This window comes from Psittacula echo (genome assembly GCF_963264785.1).
Source record: "Psittacula echo genome assembly, chromosome: 1".
Taxonomy (NCBI): domain Eukaryota; kingdom Metazoa; phylum Chordata; class Aves; order Psittaciformes; family Psittacidae; genus Psittacula; species Psittacula echo.
Genome location: NC_137735.1, coordinates 150255999 through 150276529, shown reverse-complemented (window position 1 = coordinate 150276529; position 20531 = coordinate 150255999).

Genomic DNA, 20531 nt, shown 5'->3' with positions numbered 1-20531 from the left:
TCAGGAAATATTCTTTCACATGAAAAGACTCTTTTTTTCATATCATAAAGCACTTGGTAATGACATTTTGTGATCTGAAAGGCCAAGTCTAGGAGAAGCCATGAGTCCAATCGGTGTTAGCTAGACCTCTCATCCTAGAAAGGAAAGTGTTATTGAGAAGAACTGCTATAATGTTATCTTTGCAATGACTAAAGACAATGAAGGGTGGAGAGTGCCAAGATTTGAGCTCTCATAATGCCTTTCCTCCAGAAACAGAGAAGGAACTGCTAGAATATGTGATGCTGGTGTGCAAAGTACTGCCAGTACTATAAAGAGGAAAGTGATAAAGAGGATACTATAGTTAAAATGTCAGCATTATGTTCACTGGGGATAGAATAAGGAATGTGTAGGTGGAAAAAAGAGGAATGTAAAATTCAGTTCCTACATCTCTTGCTAGTGAAATGCAATTTTCCAGGATGCTTACACCTAAAGATTGCTTAAAGTTGCATAAATAGACATGCAACAACTGAAATTAAAATAATAGTAATAAAACAGTATAGTTACCCAGGTGTTTAAGGAAGAGAGGAAAATAATCTACCAAAGAGTTGATCATTTCAATAAACATTTTAGCACAGCAATATGTAAAGCCTCCAGGACTATCCACTCACTGCTAAGTAAGAGATGTTAAATAGCCCAGAAAGCTACATTCATGATGCACAGTGACAGCTCCTTGGAACCCTGCAGGTCCACGCTAGTAAAACTATCTGTTTCTGAATCACAGTTTTTATTCCTGTTGCTTTCTGAAGTTTAAAGGTCTGAAATATTTTAAAGGTTACATTACAGCCTCTCACAGTGGTGTTTCAGCAGCATGAAACTGATGGTCCTTAATTTTGTGGTGTGTTTTATGTCACTAATATAGATTAAGAGAATACAGGGGTGTTTGAGAAATTCCTGGAACAGCTTTGAAGACTTATCCTGAGAGGACGGAAGCAAAAAGTCACTCAGGCTCACCAGTATTAATTTTTAAAATGGTCACTGCATAAAATCCCCCAACCCTTGCCCAGCCATCTCTCAGAAAGTGTTAACTGGCCCAGGTCATTATCATGCTAGTTATATCCTATTGTTTCAGCACCATGCAGAATCACAATCTAGTAGTCTAGCTCATTTCTCCTCCTTTTTTAGTAAGAGAAACATAGTTTAAAAGCCCAAAGACATGACTATAGTTCCAACAGTTATATTAACAGAATAATTGATACATGGTTCATGAGAAATTAATTATTTTTCCATTCTGCAGAATTTCATATTTTTTCTGTGAAGCTTTTATCTGGTTTTAGACCACATCTTGCCTCCTAGAAAGACTGACCAAAATTTCACATTCTGATATTATCTCCCCTTTGAGCTGTGGCTATCCTTAGATGTTCTAATCATCATTGTTTCAAGACCCTAGGAAATGTTCATTGGTATTAGAAAGGTACATTAGTTTTTATGTCCCAGTCACTGAGACAACTGCCATCGATGGTGATATTATATCCTCCACCAAACACACAAACTATCAAGGCTAGGAGGTCCTGAGTAGCAGGGCTTCAGCTCTGTCATTCCTATTATCACAGATGGGTCTGCGACTTTTTTAACTTGTAAGCATCCTTACAACAAGCAATAGTAACAATAGGTGAGGACACAATAACAGGATATACAGTGGGTTAATTATTTCACAAGTAACTTTATCTTCCAAAACACAACAAACATTGTGAAGAACAAAGTCCACAATGTAACACAGCGAAGTAGCAGCGCTTACAAGCCATCTGTCCTTCCAGCATTTGCTGAGATCCTACAAAAACAAATCTATAGAGCAAAGGACATTCCTTCTCAGCAGCATCGTTGCCCTTCTCTGGACATGCTCTAGCACCTCCGTATCTCTCTTGTCATGAGGGATCCAGAACTGAACACAGTATTCGAGATGCAGCCTCACCAGTGCTGAGTAAAGGAGGATGATAACTTCTCTAGTCCTGCTGGCCACATTATTTCTGATTCAGGCCAGGATGCTGTTGGCCTCCTTGGGCACACTTCTGGCTCATGTTCAGCTGGCCGTCAGTCATCCCCAATTATGCTTTCTCCCTTCTTCCCCTGTTTCTTCCTTTAGGACAAGGCTGTAAAATGATTTTTCTTTTTGCAAGACAAACCTATTCAGAGTTTTTTCAGAAGCCATCTAACCAAAAGCAGACACAGCTGGACAGGGTAACTTCTGAAAAGAGATTTTATAGACTTACTAATTGCTCTCATGAGACCTTATGACCTTATCCAAGGCCCAGCTTTCAGAGAAAGAAGTAAGTATAAACCTGTGTTGTGTAACAGACAAAACCAGGAAAATGGACAGGTGTTAGCTGGAAAATAAAATATGCTTGTTAAAAAGCAGGACTGGAAGAAACATTTTGGCCATGTAATGAGGAATAAAGGCAGGGCTTGGTAAAAGAAGAGGGAACAGCAGAAAACTCAATAATTGAACCATTGGAGCTGGCAGAAAGAGATCAAATGTACAAGTTCACTGGAGTTTTCTACAATTTTGCATATGGTTTTATTCCAATTACAAAGTGCATTGTCCAAAACTTCCCAAGTACTGGGAGTGTGGAAGAAAAGAATAGATTGTAAAATCCTTGAAGAACAGGCACCTGCTGACAGCAGAGTCCTCTCCTCACTCCAGAGCTGGGCAGTGAGGAGAGAAAAGGGCAGCTCCTGTCAAGCGTGCAAGGCAAAGCTGTTAAACAGCTGCATGTTCCCAGAGCCAGGTGAGTTCCTGCGCAAAACCTGCTACGGCACTAGAAATGGTCCCTGAATCTGAAAAACAACAAACTATCAAAAACTTCTGCAGTCACAGAACTGGAATTTACTTTCAAAACAATAAACTGAAAAATTTTTCATTAACAGTTTTTAAAATTTTAGCTGTTATTTCTCATTCTCAATCCCTCAAGACAAAATGGCCTTTTCCCTGAAGAGAAGCACCAATGCCATAACCAAATGGTAAAATGACTGAGCTTCATTCATACTCTTGTGGTCAAATGGAGCTTAAGAATTTGAGATCTGTCACAGTCCTCTTTTCTTACCTAGATCCACTAATCCTCCTTCTTAACTTTAACATACACATATATAATGTCTACATACATACATAAGCATATCATAACATAATACATATCTTCATTTCCATATGCACACAGGCACAAATACACATTCACAGTCATTGCTCTGAGGAACATAAAAGGAAGAGTTGGAATATCTGATCCAATTTTTTTTTTTCCTCTTCTATATCTACCGAGCTACCCAAATTATATTTTTTATCACATTCAAGATTTATATCTTTTTTGAGCTTTCTCCTTTTTGCCTTCTTTTTATTTGCAATTAGCACAGACATAGTCAGCAGAATTAATTTGTCTTGGCAACGTAAGTAAGTGGCAGGTACTTAAAATGAAATTAAATACTCCTACAATTCATGGTAGAGTCGTCTGACCATTCCTGTTTAATACTGGTACCAGTGAAGTCAAAAGACCTCTAATGAAAGCAAATAGGTCCTGATATGTAGCTCCTTTGAAGTGAGGGATTTATATCAACATAAAATCAATATAAGACTCAAAATCCAAGCCTATAAAATGTAAATGGTGTCCAAAATTGACAATAGTTATTTATCTCCATTAATTTCTCAGTAAACAATCTGTGAGATACAGCTGGGAGACATTTTTTCTGCAGGCATAGTCTTGAAATGCCGCTTGCTGGTCTTGGCTTTCTGGTTTTTGGGGGGGTTTGTGAACTATGGCCAAACTAGCACAAACCAGACCGTTAGCTCATCTCATCATCCAGTTAAAGCTTTAGTCCTGAGAAAGACTCAGCACTCTTATATTTTTTACCTGCTTGTCAGGTAAACTAGACAGCTGAAGTAAAATGATATCACTCAAGCTCCTGGACTGCATCTGTTTTAAAGCTTCCTCCAAAGCCTCAGCCATTGCTGTTGTTTTGTGTTAAATTATGGGCATACTTTCAGCTGGTTTGGGAAAGGCATTAGATTAGACTCTTCAACAAGCTCATCTTACTCCATAGCACTGCAGATGCAAAACAGACACCACCCTTTCAAAGTGGTTAAGCCAGGGGTGCAACTACCTGTGCACTGCAGAATAGTGTCTCTGGCATATTATATACCTATGTGATGTGTGACAGCTTCGAGTAGATTGGGTCCAATTTTAGTCACTAAGGAATTATATTTAAAGTGTCAACAAGGCTTTTGCAACTTAGGAGAGAGTAACAAACAATTCAAGCTTTACTTGGTTGCCCATGCACAGGTCTCTAATGCTGCTCTAGATGTCTTAGGCTATCCCACTTGGATTTTTAAATGACTGTATCAGGCCCACCCATAAGTGAATTCATGCCATGTCTTCCTCTACCAACCTGTAGTAGAATAAGTAAATCACCCTCTGAGGTGACTCTTTCTTGTTATTGACTGCAGCTGCTTTTCTTTTTCTAGGTGACATTCAGATAGCTTAGAAAGATAAGGTGATTCGTCTCAGTGTTTCTAAGAGGAGGCTTCTGAAAAACTGGGGGTTTTTCTAAATATTTATAAATCATCTTAATTTTAGATTACACACTTGGAATTTGGGAGAAAGGATCACAAGCTTTTGAGCCAGTGGGAACACAACCTTAGGATGCAGAGAGAATCCTGATGCAGTCCATCTTTCTCACTTTTACTCATTATTAATATCAGTACAGACTCGCTCAAACTCATAGCAAATAGATTTACTTACTACAAGCCTTACTCATTAAGCCGCATTAAACCAACAATGTCTCTGTACAAAGTAATTAAATATTTTGGCACAATTTCTTGTGCATACACTGCCCTCCCTGTTCCAATGCCTTTTATTCTAGAATAGGGGAACTTTGTACAGCAGACATTCTTAGTAGGTTTAAATTGAAGGGAACTGGGGAGGAGCAAAAGGACTCCTGCATCAGCACTGGCTTGTTAAGTACATACTCCTATGTAATTTGTCATGGATACAGGCAAGTATCTATATAGTTCCTTCCTTCCATCATTCAGAAGAATGCTGCATTTTCCCCCAGGGATAGAAAATTACAGAATGTAATCCCTGAAACATTGGCTCTGAACATTTATCTGTGTAGAGAACTTCTCATGGAGAAACAAATGAGTTCTGAATCTAATTAAGGTTTTGTTTTCTTTTTTTAAAAGAAAAATAAGAATTAAAAAAAAAAAAAGAAAAAAAAGATTTATTCTCAAATGAGAAGTAATTTTATAAGGTAAAAGTGTAGGGGAGCCCTGCCTAACACCATCTTCGGGTAATGAATTTTCCCACGGAAAACAAATGACACAGTTTTTAATTGTTATGAGTGGAATAAATAAGCTCCTATACTTCCCAGCAGCTGAGAGCTGAGCTCCACTATGTCTGTTATGCTTCTGACTGCCTTGAGGAATAACACTGAGCATGAATTTAGGAAGAGGGAAAGCAATGAAAAATGCATAAATGCATTCTTTAAAAAAGAAGTTAATCTCTCCTAGAAGGATGGTTCATATGCAGACAAAATATGGGAGCATGAGAAACTTCTTACAATACTAAACTCTATCTCCTATCATAGGTAATCAGCTCATAAGACCTGATACATAAAACCATCAGTCACTGTCTTAAATGTAGGAAGAAGAAACCTACCTAAATATTAACATGTTGAGCTTCTACAGGACTGGTGGTATACACTTTATGAATGGACTTTCTATTTGACACTTGCAAAAGCATAGGGAAAAAAAAAACCAGTGTTCAAGTATTTTAATATCAGGAGTCATTTGTTTATCAATCTTGGGACTATAGACAATGGCATGAAGGTATAGACTTAAAATAGAGCTATCCATAACTCAGCTGTGACAGACACTTGGTGCTGAGAAAAAGAGGTATCCACAGTATATTATGCTTTTATAAACTGTATAAGCAACTAAAGTTGAGGTAAGCCCTTGTTTCATTACCTCAGCAGTTGTGATCTGACCTTTTGACTGCAGTTGGTAAAAAATCCTTTGATCTCCTTCTTATACCAGGAATTAACATTTTTCTAAACTCCATGAACTCAAGCTATGTGAATGCATAGTAGCTTGCAAATAGTTTTTCAAAGTCACATTTCTATAACAGTGTTATAGAACAAAACTAATTGGTGTCTGTAGTCGATGCAATTCTATTCACAGCAAGATAAACTGGATTTCTAAACTGCGATTTCCATTGTGTTACCTCCATGTATCACGAGAGTTATCCTGATGTGCACAGCAGTGAGCCTACTTACTTATACACCGAACTACAGCTTTATGCAGAATGCATCATCTTGTTTTGCTCTTGACAGAGGGAATCCCAAAGTATAACTGTAGACTGCCATCTCTTGGAAGGGTTTAATGAGCATATTCACCTTTTATAAGTCCCTACCTGGAGGAGTAAAAAGCATGCCTTCTGTTCATGGGGCTTCACAACCATTCCAGATAATCCAGTTCAATGCTGGGTCTATGTTTTGGCTACCAGGACCAATATACTATCAGACTTCTTTCACTTTGGCTCTCTAACTTGAAGAACAATGTTTTTTATTTCATTTAGAATTGCAACTCTTAACGTTAAAAAATATATAAAGCAAATTTTCAGTTTTGATATTTCATAAGCTTATAATGTCATCAAAAGAAAATAAGAGGAATAAAGAAGGCCCCACTGGTGTAAGAAGGCAAAGGGGAAAATAAAAGGAATTAAACCTACTGACATTGCACACCCATAGGGTTGTAATCAGTGGCATAATGTTGAGCTATGGTGTGCCCTAGGGATACCAGCGACACCCTAGGGATTCCTGATACCTGAAGGTATCAGGAACAATACTGTTTAACTTCTTAATTAACAACCTAGAAGGTGGGACCAAGTAAATGCTCAGTGAGTTTTCAGATGATGCAACTCAAGGAGAAGGGGCTGATAGACCAGAGGGTCATGCTGCCATTCAGAAGCTGAAGAAATGTGCAGAGAAACCCAATTAATTTCCACAAAGGGAAATGTTGACTCCTGCATATGCGAAAGAATAACCTCAGGTACCAGCATAGGCTCGCTGCAACCAGCTGGGAAACTTCTTGACAGAACATCCTGGTAGACACCAAACTGTACATGAGTCAGCATAGTACCCTTGCAGCAAACAAGGCAAACAGCCTCCTCAGATCCATTAGGAAGGGGGTTGCAGCACATCTCTACTCAGCACTGGTAAGACAGACTGGAGGGCTGCGTCCAGTTCTGGGATCCTCAGTACAAGAGAGACGTGGACATATTGGAGTGTTGTGCTGCACTCCAGTGAAGAACCACAAAGACGACAACAGGGTTGGGGCATCTGCCATATGAAAAAAGGCTGAGAGAGCTGGGATTGTTCAGCCTAGAGAAGAAAAGGTTCCAGGAGGATCTTATCAATGCGTATAAATGCCTGGTGGAGTGGAATAAAGAGGACAGAGTCAAGCTCTTCTCAGTGGTGCCCACTGACAGGACATGAGATAACAGATGCAAATTAGCATACATGAAAATCCATCTGAACTGTGAGGTAGGTCAAACATTGGAAAGTCTGTCTTGAGAGGCTATAGAGTTCCAAATTATGGAGATACTCAGAACCTCACTTGACACATCACTGAGCAACCTGGTCTAGCTGCCCCATCTCTAAGCAGGAGGGTGGACTGGGGGCATCCATAGGTCTCTTCTAGCCTCAGCAATTCTGCCATTCTGTAAAAATGACTATATTGACAATCTGAATGTTTGCAACTCTTTCATTAGGAGCAAGTGTTTTTTGAAAGATTAAGGTTGCAATATCTCAATTCCACAAACAGGTGATTAGTTCAACACTGAACAAAAAACAGTGCAACTGATTATGTGTAATAAGAGACATCTCAGAGATGTGAATTCAGTCCTGTGGTCTGAAAAATTTATGCAAATGGTATAATTCAGACTACGATTTACAGTCAAACTAATGTACCAATGCACTAAGAGATTCCATTTCAATTTAAAGCAAACTACTGTCATGTATAATGCAGAAATGTTATTTTCAGCTCTCGTACTAAGAAAGAAATTGTTGAAGGATCAGATGGCTCAAAGGATTATTGGCAAGGAGAAGGATTCTTGATTGTTCTGGAAGACACTGAACAAACTTCCTTACAATTTCATATCTAGCTGTTTGTTAGAGTACAAAACGGCTTGAAACTCTCACTTTGTGTGGACGCTGGTCAACACCTTAAAACCACTCTATACTAGAATGTGTGAATATCAGAGGTCGTTCAACATGAGCTATGGAGGTGGAATTGATTTTTACCTCATCTAGTAGGAGATATACCATAATTTTATTTAACACTAGTGTCAACATATTTTAATTTTGTGACAGTGAAAATCCAATTCAAGAGGAAGAGACAGTAGTGAGTTATAGGGAGCTGTGAGGAACTGACAGAGTTTCAAGGAGCAGTGATAAGGGGCAGGGAGCAGTTAGACAAAGCAGAGTTAGCAAGCATTTACAGGTTTTCAGAAGAGCAATGGCAGGGATTTTCTCTGCTGCTCCTGGTGCTAGCAAAGATCAGGAATTGACAACATACCGAGGACACAAGTAGCTAAGTTTCATCCTGTTGGGATTCTATTCGAATTCTTCGCTTTCCCTCTCTGCACCATCTCCACAGCACAGGATTCGCTTTTCCATTCAAGCATCCCTCAGGGACATACCAAGCCAGCTGTGCTACCACTAGCTCCTGTGAGGCTTAGCTCTGCTCCATCTGCAGCAGTGTCCTCAGCTTTGTCAGCCCTGAGAGCAGTCAGGGGAAAGTGAAGGAAGAGAAAGGAGTTAGACAGCTTTCAAACTCCCTTCAGCTCCAGCCGATCCAAAGAGAATTAAAAGAGAGAGAATTTTCCTTTCTCTCCTCCTGGAGGACAAATCATAGTCATAGAGTGAAATTGGACTAAAAGAACTTCTGAATATCATATGCAAGCAGCTGCCATCAGAAACTACTCACTTTTTCCACACTGAAAGACTCTTTTATATATTATTCTTATTGAATACATATTATTTACGTATTTTTTATGAAAGGGAAGTAGTAATCAGGGCATTTGATGGCAAATGTTCTTCCATCATCTGAAGGTTATGAACAGTTAGAGAAAATTGACAGTTCTGCTGCTTTTTTTGCACTCAAACACTCCAGGAAGACATTTGTTTATATAACATCGTAGTTAGTGAAAAGCTTATAACATAGGTGTATATTTATTTAAGAGATACAAAAAAAATGGTAAATTTTTGAATTAAATTAAGTGGAATCCTCTTTATAGCAGACTGATCACTGCAGTCTATAGCCTACAAAATTTTCTGCGTCATATGAAGCCCGAGAATGTTTCTAAACTTTACAACAAAGAGATTTTCCACTGGCACTTCATTTGATGTAACTTAAAAGACTTCAATGACACTGAAAATCTGCTTGCTTCACTGCAAAGAAATCTTAGTGCCCCTATCATTACCATGTTTCATCATGATTTTTCTCCCTGCTCTATGAAGCTCTCTTTTACAACCTGTCTTCATAAACTGACATCTTGCTTTTGATAACCTGTCACTTTCTGCCCATACCTCAAATAATTTTGCTTCCTGTTAATGTATTGGAAAATAAAATGTTGTCAGATATTACCTGAGGACAAAAGATTTAGACAAATAGGTATTCATTAAAAATGAAATAAAAGTTTTTATTTTTTTGGTCAAGCATCTGATATTTATCCATCATTTCTGTTTCAACACAAAACCAATAATTTTTATGATGCTTATTATTATTCATAGGTTTAAAAAAAAAATGAATCAAGCCTTCCTGCAAGCATCAGGGATTAGCTCCATTATGAATTTTAGACTTGTCGTGGTTTCAGCCCAGCCAGTAACTCAGAACCATGCAGCTGCTTGCTCACTCCCCCCTCCCCTTCCTCCCCCAGCTCCCAGAGGGATGGGGAGGAGAATCGAAAGAATGTAACTCCCACAGGTTGAGATAAGAGCAGTCCAGTAACTAAGGTATAACACAAATCACTACTGCTACCACCAATAATAATAATGATAAGGGAAATAACAAGGGAAGAGAATACAACCGCTCACCACCTGCCGACCGATACCCAGCCCAACCAGAGCAGTGATCTAGCCCTTCCAGGTAACTGCCCTCAGTTTATATAGCAGGCATGATGTGCTGTGGTATGGAATACCCCTTTGGCTAGTTTGGGTCAGGTGTCCTGTCTCTGCTTCCTCTTGACTTCCCCTCCTCCCTGGCAGAGCATGAGGCTCAGAAAGTCCTCAGTCACAGTAAATATGACTGAGCAACAACTAAAAACATTGGGGTTATCAGTGTTGTTCCCAGGCTGAAAGTCAAAACCACAGCACTGCACCAGCTACTAAGAAGGAGAAAAATGACTGCTACTGCTGAACCCAGGACAATCTTGAATTACATCCTGCACAGGTGTACGTGTGACTCATCTTTGTAGATACAGCTTTACGTATATGGACTCTTCCAAGGTATGAAGAGACAGGCTCTGAATCCCTTCATGACATGAAAAAGTGAGAATACAAGATTTTTTGCCCTGTGCCAAACAAGTGCTTTAACCTCTTCTGCTCTATTTTGACCTCTTAAAAATAGTAACATAGAAAAGCTTATAACATAGGTTATAAGCTCACAGAGAAAAATCTTGTCTGAAGGCTGTGAAGATTTGGCCACCCACTTACACTTCAGGAAAAGTTCCTGTGGAACAGATACAAGGTTCATAGTACTGTCATGTGGAAATTCAGTCTGGTCTTGCCCTTAAATATAACTTCTTTCCTGTGTATGAAACAAACACTTGACCTGTGATAAGGCCTTATAGCACACTCACTGAGCTCATTAATGATATCATTTAGCTCAGACAAAATAAACTCAGTTCTTCTAAAGCCAACTAAAATATAAAATCACAGCAGAAGTAGATCTTCTCAATTGCCTCCTTCATCATTATCTGTGGTACTTTACATTGCTATTTGCTTACTTGTGCTAGTTCTGTGGTGAACTTTCTTCTCTGATCTGCTTTTCTTACACATATTATTCACAAGTCACTGGGATTGCAGTAAAATCTGGCCTTAATAATTTGAAGCTGAAAGGGTACAAGCTACCATGGGGTTCATTCAGAATGTCACTGAGATTTACCTTCCCTGATTCGTATGGGGAAGACACATACCTTCCTGATGTTCCTTACCATCATTCAGACACACTTTAATGTCACCTATGTCAGATCAGTTGTGTGCCTGAACTCTTTTCAGACAGGTATTCCTTCAAAAGTGATACAAGAGGAATTATAAATGTAATTAACTTAAATCCTGAATCTGAGCTTAAAATTAAATTCAGTCTGAGGTAGAATTCTTGTTCAAATCAGGGATTACCATGAGAAAGACTGCTCCCGCTTGACAAAAAGTTTGAATAACTGCGACTTCATAGGATATTCTAGTTAATCACTTCATTAATCTACCTCAGATTTTTGGAATTTTAACTATTTTGTTATGCATATGACTGTAATTTTCTAAGGAGCTATAACTGTGGTAGTTACAGGAGACCTTGCAAATATTCTTTTATTTTATTGTTCTCTAAATATATTTAACTCTCTGTCAAACCAAGAATTGATGAGGTATAATTTATATAAGTCACATCAAGGTCAAATCTTGCTCCCAACTTCACATGAAGAAATTCCACTGAAGTAAAAGCAAGGTGCATTTTTGATTACACAAAGTCTGCTACAGAGCACTTATAGCTGATTTTATTTTTTCTCTAATATCTCTGAAAGACAACTGGAACACTCTGGAGACACCTTCTAGTAACCTTCCAGCAACTAAAGGGGGCTTAAAAAACATCTGGAGAAAAACTTTTCAGAAGGGCATGTAGTGACAGGATAAGGGGGAACGGCTTTAAACTGAAAAAAAGGTAGATTTAGATTAGACATTAGGAAAAAATTCTTCACTATGAGGGTGCTGAGGCACTGGCACAGGTTGCCCAGAGATGTTGTGGATGCCCCATCCCTGGCACTGTTCAAGGCCAGGTTCGATGGGGTTTTGAGCAACCTGGTCTGGTGGAAAATGTCCCTGCCTGTGCCAGGGGGATTCGAAATAGATGATCTTTAAGGTCCCCTCCAACCCAAGCCATCCTATGATGATTTTAAAATAATTTTGATTTTTTTTTTCAAAACACACTTATAATTAGGCCTCAATTGCAGGCTGAAGTGACATTTTCACAGGAAACTCCTATTTTCAGTTATTAAAAATTTCCAGAACTAATAGACTTTTAGAGGCTGTATATTTTTTTCAAGTTTCAATAAAGTAAATTTAAGTAGAATATGCCAAAACCACATAGATAAACAAATAAGTTCACTACATTGTTTTGGGGTTTGGGGTTTTCTTTAATAAATCTTGTTTTGTCATAACATGTATATTCACATCCCCACAGGAAATGCGATACAAATATAACACATGGTCCCATTAATCATCCTTCCTGTCAAAAATATGCAGAAACAAACCAAAGAAAAATTCTACATTGTTTCTGTTAACAGTCTGTGAATTAAAAAAAATAAAAAAAGGAAATTTCTAAGATGTAGTTTATAGACTGAGACAAAACCCTTTACAGACAGAGAAAAAAACTCATTTTATGATTCTCATTTGTTGTGCCATTAGGATTTTTTATTAATGTTCTAGTCCAATTCACCCTAAAAGGAATGGAATAATTTTGTTTAATTTCAGCAGGTGTTACATGAATGTTTCTGTGATGGCACAAAGCTGTGTAATGCTTCTTCCAAGTGACTTTTTCAGCAATAGAACCAGTCTCTGTTTCTTCCAAGAGCCTTCTCCAAATTAAGTAAAACAGAGCCTAAGTCACCAATCAGAATACCATTCCTGGGTTTCACAGAAAAAAAACTTTTTCTTTCTAAAACAAGACAGATTAAGCAAGTTGTGACTTTACTTGGAGCTCCTGTTACAACTGTCTTCATTCTCAGAGGAGATTTTTTTAAGGTCAAACTGCATTTTATCCTTTAATAGTGCAAAATATCCCTACGGTTTAGCTTTGGCCACATCCAGAAGTTGACCCAATTGCCATCCTATCAAAAAGAAGGGCCACTCCCTAACAAGTTGTCTGCGCTGGTCTAATCATAGTTCAAGCTTTTCCAAATTCTGGAACACAAAATGTGCATTGGTGAACTTCACAGAACGGAAATTGTAACCCCTTATACAGATAAGGGCCACCCTTTTAACCATTTTCCTGTTATTTCTTTTGGTGATTTTACACACACCCATTTCAATTTCTACTTCATTCCCACTGATATTAATATCTTTGTTAAATGTCTGCATTATAAACCAGATTTCTCAAACGAATTCTAAGTACGTTAGGGTTGGAAAGGACCTTCAGATCATCCAGTTCCAACCCCCCTGCCACGGGCAGGGACACCTCACACTAAACCATGCCACCCAAGGCTCTGTCCAACCTGGCTTTGAACACCACCAGGGATGGAGCATTCACAACTTCCCTGGGCAACCCATTCCAGTGCCTCACCACCCTCACAGTAAAGAATTTCTTCCTTATATCCATTCTAAACTTCTCCTGCTTAAGTTTTAACCCGTTGCCCCTTGTCCTGTCACTACAGTCCCTAACGAAGAGTCCCTCCCCGGTATCCTTATAGGCCCCCTTCAGATACTGGAAGGCTGCTATGAGGTCTCCACGCAGCTGCCTCTTCTCCAGGCTGAACAGCCCCAACTTTCTCAGCCTATCTTCATACAGGAGCTGCTCCAGTCCCCTGATCATCCTCGTGGCCCTCCTCTGGACTTGTTCCAACAGTTCCATGTCCTTCTGATGTTGAGGACACCAGAACTGCACACAATACTCCAAGTGAGGTCTCACGAGAGCAGAGTAGAGGGGCAGGATCACCTCCCTTGACCTGCTGCTTACGCTCCTTTTGATGCAGCCCAGGATACGGTTGGCTTTCTGGGCTGCGAGCGCACACTGCAGCCGGCTCAAGTTCATTTGCTCATCGACCAACACCCCCAAGTCATTCTCCACACAGCCACTCTAAATCTCTTCTCTGCCCAACCTGTAGTTGTGCCTGGGATTGCTCTGACCCAGGTGTAGGACCTTGCACTTGGCATGGTTAAACTTCATCAGGTTGGCATCAGCCCACCTCACAAGCGTGTCGAGGTCCCTCTGGATGGCATCCATTCCCTCCAGCGTATCAACCGAACCACACATCTTGGTGTCATCAGCAAACTTGCTGAGGGCGCACTCAATCCCACTGTCCATGTCACCGACAAAGATGTTGAACAAGACTGGCCCCAACACCGATCCCTGAGGGACACCACTTGTTACCGGTCTCCAGACGGACACTGAGCCATTGACCACAACTGTTTGCGTGCGGCCATCCAGCCAGTTCTTTATCCACCGAGTGGTCCACCCATCAAATTGATGTCTCTCCAATTTAGAGACAAGGATGTCGTGTGGGACAGTGTCGAACGCTTTGCACAAATCCAGGTAGATGACGTCAACTGCTCTGCCCCTGTCCATCAGTTCCATAGCCCCATCATAGAAGGCCACCAAATTGGTGAGGCAGGATTTCCCCTTAGTGAAACCATGCTGGCTGTCACCAAGCTCCTTGTTGTTTTTCATGTGCCTTAGCATGCCTTCCAGGAGAATCTGCTCCAAGTTTTTGACAGGCACAGAGGTGAGACTGACTGGTCTGTAATTCCCTGGGTCATCCATTTTCCCCTTATTGAACATGGGGGTTATATTTCCCTTTTTCCAGTCATCGGGGACTTCACCTGACTGCCATGATTTTTCAAATATGATGGCCAGTGGCTTAGCAACTTCATTCGCCAGCTCCTTCAGGACCCGCGGATGGATTTCGTCAGGTTCCATGGACTTGTGTACATTTAGGTTTTTAAGATGGTCTCGAACCAGATTCTCTCCTACAGTGGGCCTAGGGTCTTCGTTCTCTCAGTCCCTGTGTCCGCCTTCCAAGACTTGGGTGGTGCGGTCAGAGACTTTGCCAGTGAAGACTGAGGCAAAGAATTCATTGAGAACCTCAGCCTTCTCCAAATCCTTGGTAGCCAGTTCTCCCAATAGCTTCCGAAGGGGGCCTACACTGTCCCTAGCCTGTCTTTTATTCCCTATGTACCTGTAGAATCCCTTCCTGTTGTCCTTAACATCCCTAGCCAAGTTTAATTGTAACTGGGCCTTAGCTTTCCTAACCTGGTCCTAGCTTCCGATACAATATCCCTGTATTCTTCCCAGGCCACCTGTCCCTGCTTCCACTTTTTATAAGCCTCTTTTTTCCTTTGAATTTTCCTGAGCAGCTCCTTATCCATCCAAGGAGGTCTCCTGGCCCTCCTGCTGCACTTCCTTCTAGTTGGGATGTAACACTCCTGAGCTTGGAGCAGGTGATCCTTGAATAACAACCAGCAGTCTTGGGCCCCCCTGCCCTCTAGGGCTGTATCCCATGGAACCTTACTAAGCAGGTTCCTGAAGAGGCCAAAGTCTGCTCTCTTGAAGTGCAGGGCAGTGAGCTTGCTGCACGCTCTTCTCACTGTCCTGAGGATCTCGAATTCGACCATCTTGTGGTCACTGCAACCAAGGCTGCCCTGGAGCGTCACATTTCTAACCAGCCCTTCCCTGTTGGTGAGCACGAGGTCAAGCATGGCACCTCTCCTTGTCGGCTCCTCTATTACTTGCAGAAGGAAGTTGTCTTCCACACAATCGAGGATCCTCCTGGATTGCTTGTGCTGGGCTGTACCTTCACTCCAACAGATGTCAGGGTGGTTGAAGTCTCCCATAAGAACAAGGGCCTGTGAGCGTGAGGCTGTTACTATCTGTAGAGTGCTTCATCCACAGATTCCTCTTGATCAGGCGATCTGTAACAGATCCCCACAGTAATGTCCCCCATAGGTGTTCTCCCTTTAACCCTGACCCACAAAATCTCTGTTGACTGCTCACCTGCCTCCAGACAGAGTTCCATACTCTCCAGCCTATCCCTAACATAGATAGCAACTCCCGCTCTCCGCCTGCCAGGCCTGTCTTTTCTAAAGAGCCTGTAACCTTCCATTCCAACATTCCAGTCACTCCCACCATGTTTCTGTGATGCCTATTATATCATACCCCCATAGACGTGCACACGACTCTAATTCCTTGTAAGATAGTGACTTACTTTTATATCTTTAGTGTGGATACATAAGTGGGTGTAGGGCACTGGTTCCTCGAGCAGCTGTTGCTGACTTCTGCTTTTTTAGGAGGTCAGTTTACGGGTTATAGCAGCTTCTTTGTTTTCAGGTTATGGCAGTTTCTTTGTTTTGTGCTTATCAGGGATGATCCAGGCTCCCAGCTGCACTTATGAAGGCAAATCTGCGGTCCCACTCATCCTTGACAAGGATATTCTGGCTTCTCAGGCCAGGTTCCCAGGCTAGCAGTTCCCAGACTACAGAGCATTTGTCTCTCAGCATTTTAGCTGTCACCTTTTGTCAGTATTTTTCCCCGTTATAACCTGGTCACATTTATGGCTCCTCCGACAGAGTATTTCTTCTCACTGATGTTAAGCTGGGAATACACAATGAGGGAAATGCTAGGAACTGAATGAATACTGCTTTATCTATATAACACTTTCATTTCCTTTTCATCTTATCATATCCTTGATGATGTACATTTCCATTAAGTCCTTAATTTACAGTACCTGAACCTTTGGAGGGCCCATGTTGAGGAAACTGAGGTGTAGAAATTTACCCTTGTAAATCTACTAACGGGCAAACCATTCACTCTCCATCATAAGTCCCTTTAGCTACATGCTATAAGCATTTTTTTATGAAATATCTATTCAACTTTCAGCTCTACATCACATTCAGTATTTACAGGGAACCTGGGCTGAAAAGCTAGATTTGTGGTAAATTCACAGTGACGTATCACACAGAATTTCTTCAGCTGAGCCAGAGTAGTGTTAGTGTTAGCTGTCCCTACTGAGAGTCAATAGCACACTAATCTTCCCAGCATTAGTTTTATAACATATTTTTATTTTAATACAAGTCTGAGGCTCAAATGGGGATTTGTCTCCACTGGGTCAGACAGTGCAGAAACATACACAAAACCACAATGCCTATAATCAAAAGCTTATGTCCTCTAAAAAAGAGGCAAGAAAACAAAACAAAAACCCTGGAAAAGGTTTCAGAAAGCCATACAACATACAAGCAAAGTTACCATGATAATGACTTTTACGTACCATGTTACTTTAGATTTCTGAGGTTTGAGGTAAGATTGTAATCCTTTACCTGTGTTATGAAGCACTTTGCTTCAAAAATAACCCTGTAGTTCCTTGGTGTCCTTTATGGAACAATATCTGTTCTAAGACAAGGAGAAGACCACGTTTAGTTTATTTCCATGTTGGTAGAAAGGTTCATATTTTCTTAAGCTGTGAAATTTGCTTCATGTAAGAAGGGGAAAGTGATTGCAATAAAATACAGAAATAGATATAACTGTTAAAAAAAAAATTTGTGTGAGTGTAACAAAGAAAGTGAAAATATAAAATCTTTTATCCTACATGCTTTTATGAAAAGGAAACCTTACTTTAAACAACTTTAAAACAAACAGACAGACAACACCCCAAAATTTTCTCAAGTTGCAATGAGAAAGGAAAATATAAAAATTATCATTCGGCTGAATTGAAACTGGAATGAAAAATCTGTTATTTATCTTCCAATTTGCAAATATATTTCCTTTAGCAAATTATCTTCAAATTAATTGAATAGTTTATGTGCTATTAACGTAATGTCCTGTGGTTATACAGACAAATCTGTCCTTAAAATAACGGATAGATTTTAAATTGAGCCTGAGCCAACACAAATTTCAGCAGATGGAGAATCCTTGTGTTAATCATCGAAGCACTTAATAAGAACGAAATCAGTGTCTGAGCACTTATCTTTTAGGAATTTATGTAACTTTTACACTTGATGATATACCCAAATGACACAATCCAAGACTATAACTTCATTTTTTCAGTAAATTGGAGATGACTAAATGTGAAAAACCCCATGTAGTAATTGTTCAACTGGTAGGATCTAATATTGCAGAGAGTGTTGAAGTACAGAAGACATAGAACACAAAGAAACATCACATCTATTTTTCCAACTGTGACAAAAGGTAAAGTCTGAATTGTATAGTAATAATAGCATATCACAGTTCTCATAAAAATACACAGAAAATTCCATAGAAGTTGCATAGAAACATGATAAATGCGATAATTCGTTATCAAAATGGTAGCAAAACTGTTTAAAGTTCACAAAACCAAAGCAGATTATCACAGCGGAACAAAATACATCATGGCCAAGGGCTAAATGACAACTGTTGTGACAGCTGGATATGTCAGAGGAAAAAGTCCTTCCAAGGATGTCTAATGGAAGCTAATAACCAACTCATGCTAGGAACCAACTGAAAACTGGAAATCCTCCCTGACTGGAAATGCCAACAATTTTTTAAAAATTTACCCTGAAACAAAAAGAAAACCCAAAATCTATTATTTCCCTAATATCCAGATATTGCATATCTGTATGTTTGTTTCATTGACTGTCGTGGTTTAAGCCCAGGCCGTAAATCAGAACCACGAAGTCCACTTCCCCCCCCACCTTTCTTCCCTCCGCTTCTGGAGGGATGGGGAGGAGAATCGAAAGAATGCGGCTCCCACGGGTTGAGATAAGAACAGTTTAATAACTAAGGTATAACACAAATCACTACTGCTACCACTAATAGTAATAATGATAAAGGAAATAACAAGGAAGAGAATACAACCGCTCACCAACTGGTACCTCGCCCCCACCCCGCAGTGATCTAGCCCTTCCGGGAACTCTCAGTTCTACATCCTGGGCATGACATGCTGTGGTATGGAATACCTCTTTGGCTAGTTTGGGTCAGGTGTCCTGTCCCTGCTTCCTCCCGGCTTCTCCTCCTCCCTGGCAGAGCATGAGACTCTCAAAGTCCTTGGTCAGTCTAAACATCGGTGTTATCAGTGCTGTCCCAGGCCGAAAGTCAAAAACACAGTGCTGCAGCAGCTACTAAGAAGAAGAAAAAATGACTGCTGCTGCTGAACCCAGGACATTGACATAAACACTGTTAGTCTCTTAGTAGGCTTTTAAGCTATTTCTAGCATGAGAATATATTTATTTATTTGTCACTTATACTTCTGCTATTTCCTTCCACTAAATACAGAGTCCAGGGATAAAATCCTGGTCCTTTAGATGCTAGCAAGTGTTCTGCTATTGACAAAGGGAAATCTCACAAATGACTCTAGAAATATTATAATTTTTTTTAAATATTGTATGCTTCTGTGCTCTCATTTCCATTTCCATATCAGAATGTGTTTTTTCCTATTTTATTTGAAATACCAGGAAAATCTGCACTTTAAAATACCTTGCTTGAAAAACATTCTATGTAGATAGAGTTTTGGTTGTAGCATTATGTATTTGGCAATTGGGGTAACTTTTCATCAGCATTTGATTGAGTTCCCTATTTTTTTCCAGACAGGGAGTTACCAAGAATCCCATCCTGTATGTCTGAAAGAGCTGCAAAGCTGATATACCAACATCACCTTTACTGGGAGGAATTCTGGGGAATGGTGTTTCTGAATGAGAAAAGAAGCACTGGTTTTGAAACCACATACGTGTGTTTGCATGTTTTCACAACTTTGATTCTCGGCCATATGTATTAAAATATGCAACTTTGGGGAAAGAAAGCCTAAATGTGTATTTTAAGTAAAATAGGACTGACCTAACTGCATGATGCTTAATATAATGGAAGATACAATATATTACCATATCACTGAATTACCTTTCCAGATAAGCAAAGTACTACTTACAAGAAAATCACCATTCCATTCTCCAAGATCATTTTTTGAAAGTCTTACTAGTTTTATTCTGATACTTTATTCTTGCTCTTGTTACTTTTTTCTTTTGAATAAAGCTGAATGTTTATCAAGAATAATTTATATTTCCTAGGTGTCAGCCACATTACAAAGCTGGTACTGAATCTTCCTTGCTACCTGATGTGCAGTCATTCCTCTTCTCATTATTGCATTGCTAGCCTATCTGACTTGTTTATAGTCCATTCAAGTAATTTATAAAAATAAGAAATTGCAAAAGTCATTTGGAAGCCTGCAGACATCCCATATGGTAAAGCTTCAAATGGATGTGGTCTTTTTCCTGTCAAATAAATTCTTGTTATATATTCACTATTTCTTTTGCAATCCTTGATTTTATTTAGCCCCTCATTTATGGATGAGTCAGTGTGGAGATCTTCGTCAATCAGCCAGTTATTCCATCATTGCTGATGTCCTGCTCTTCAAATAAGCATTCTCAGGGGGAAAGAAAATAAATTGAAAAAAGTACATCAGATGATGAAAAAGAGACAACAAATGGATAAAGTTTAAAATGTGATTAAGAAAAGCCCAGTCTGTGACAAAAGTAAATTTCATATGTGAGGGATAATTTCAGCAGATGAC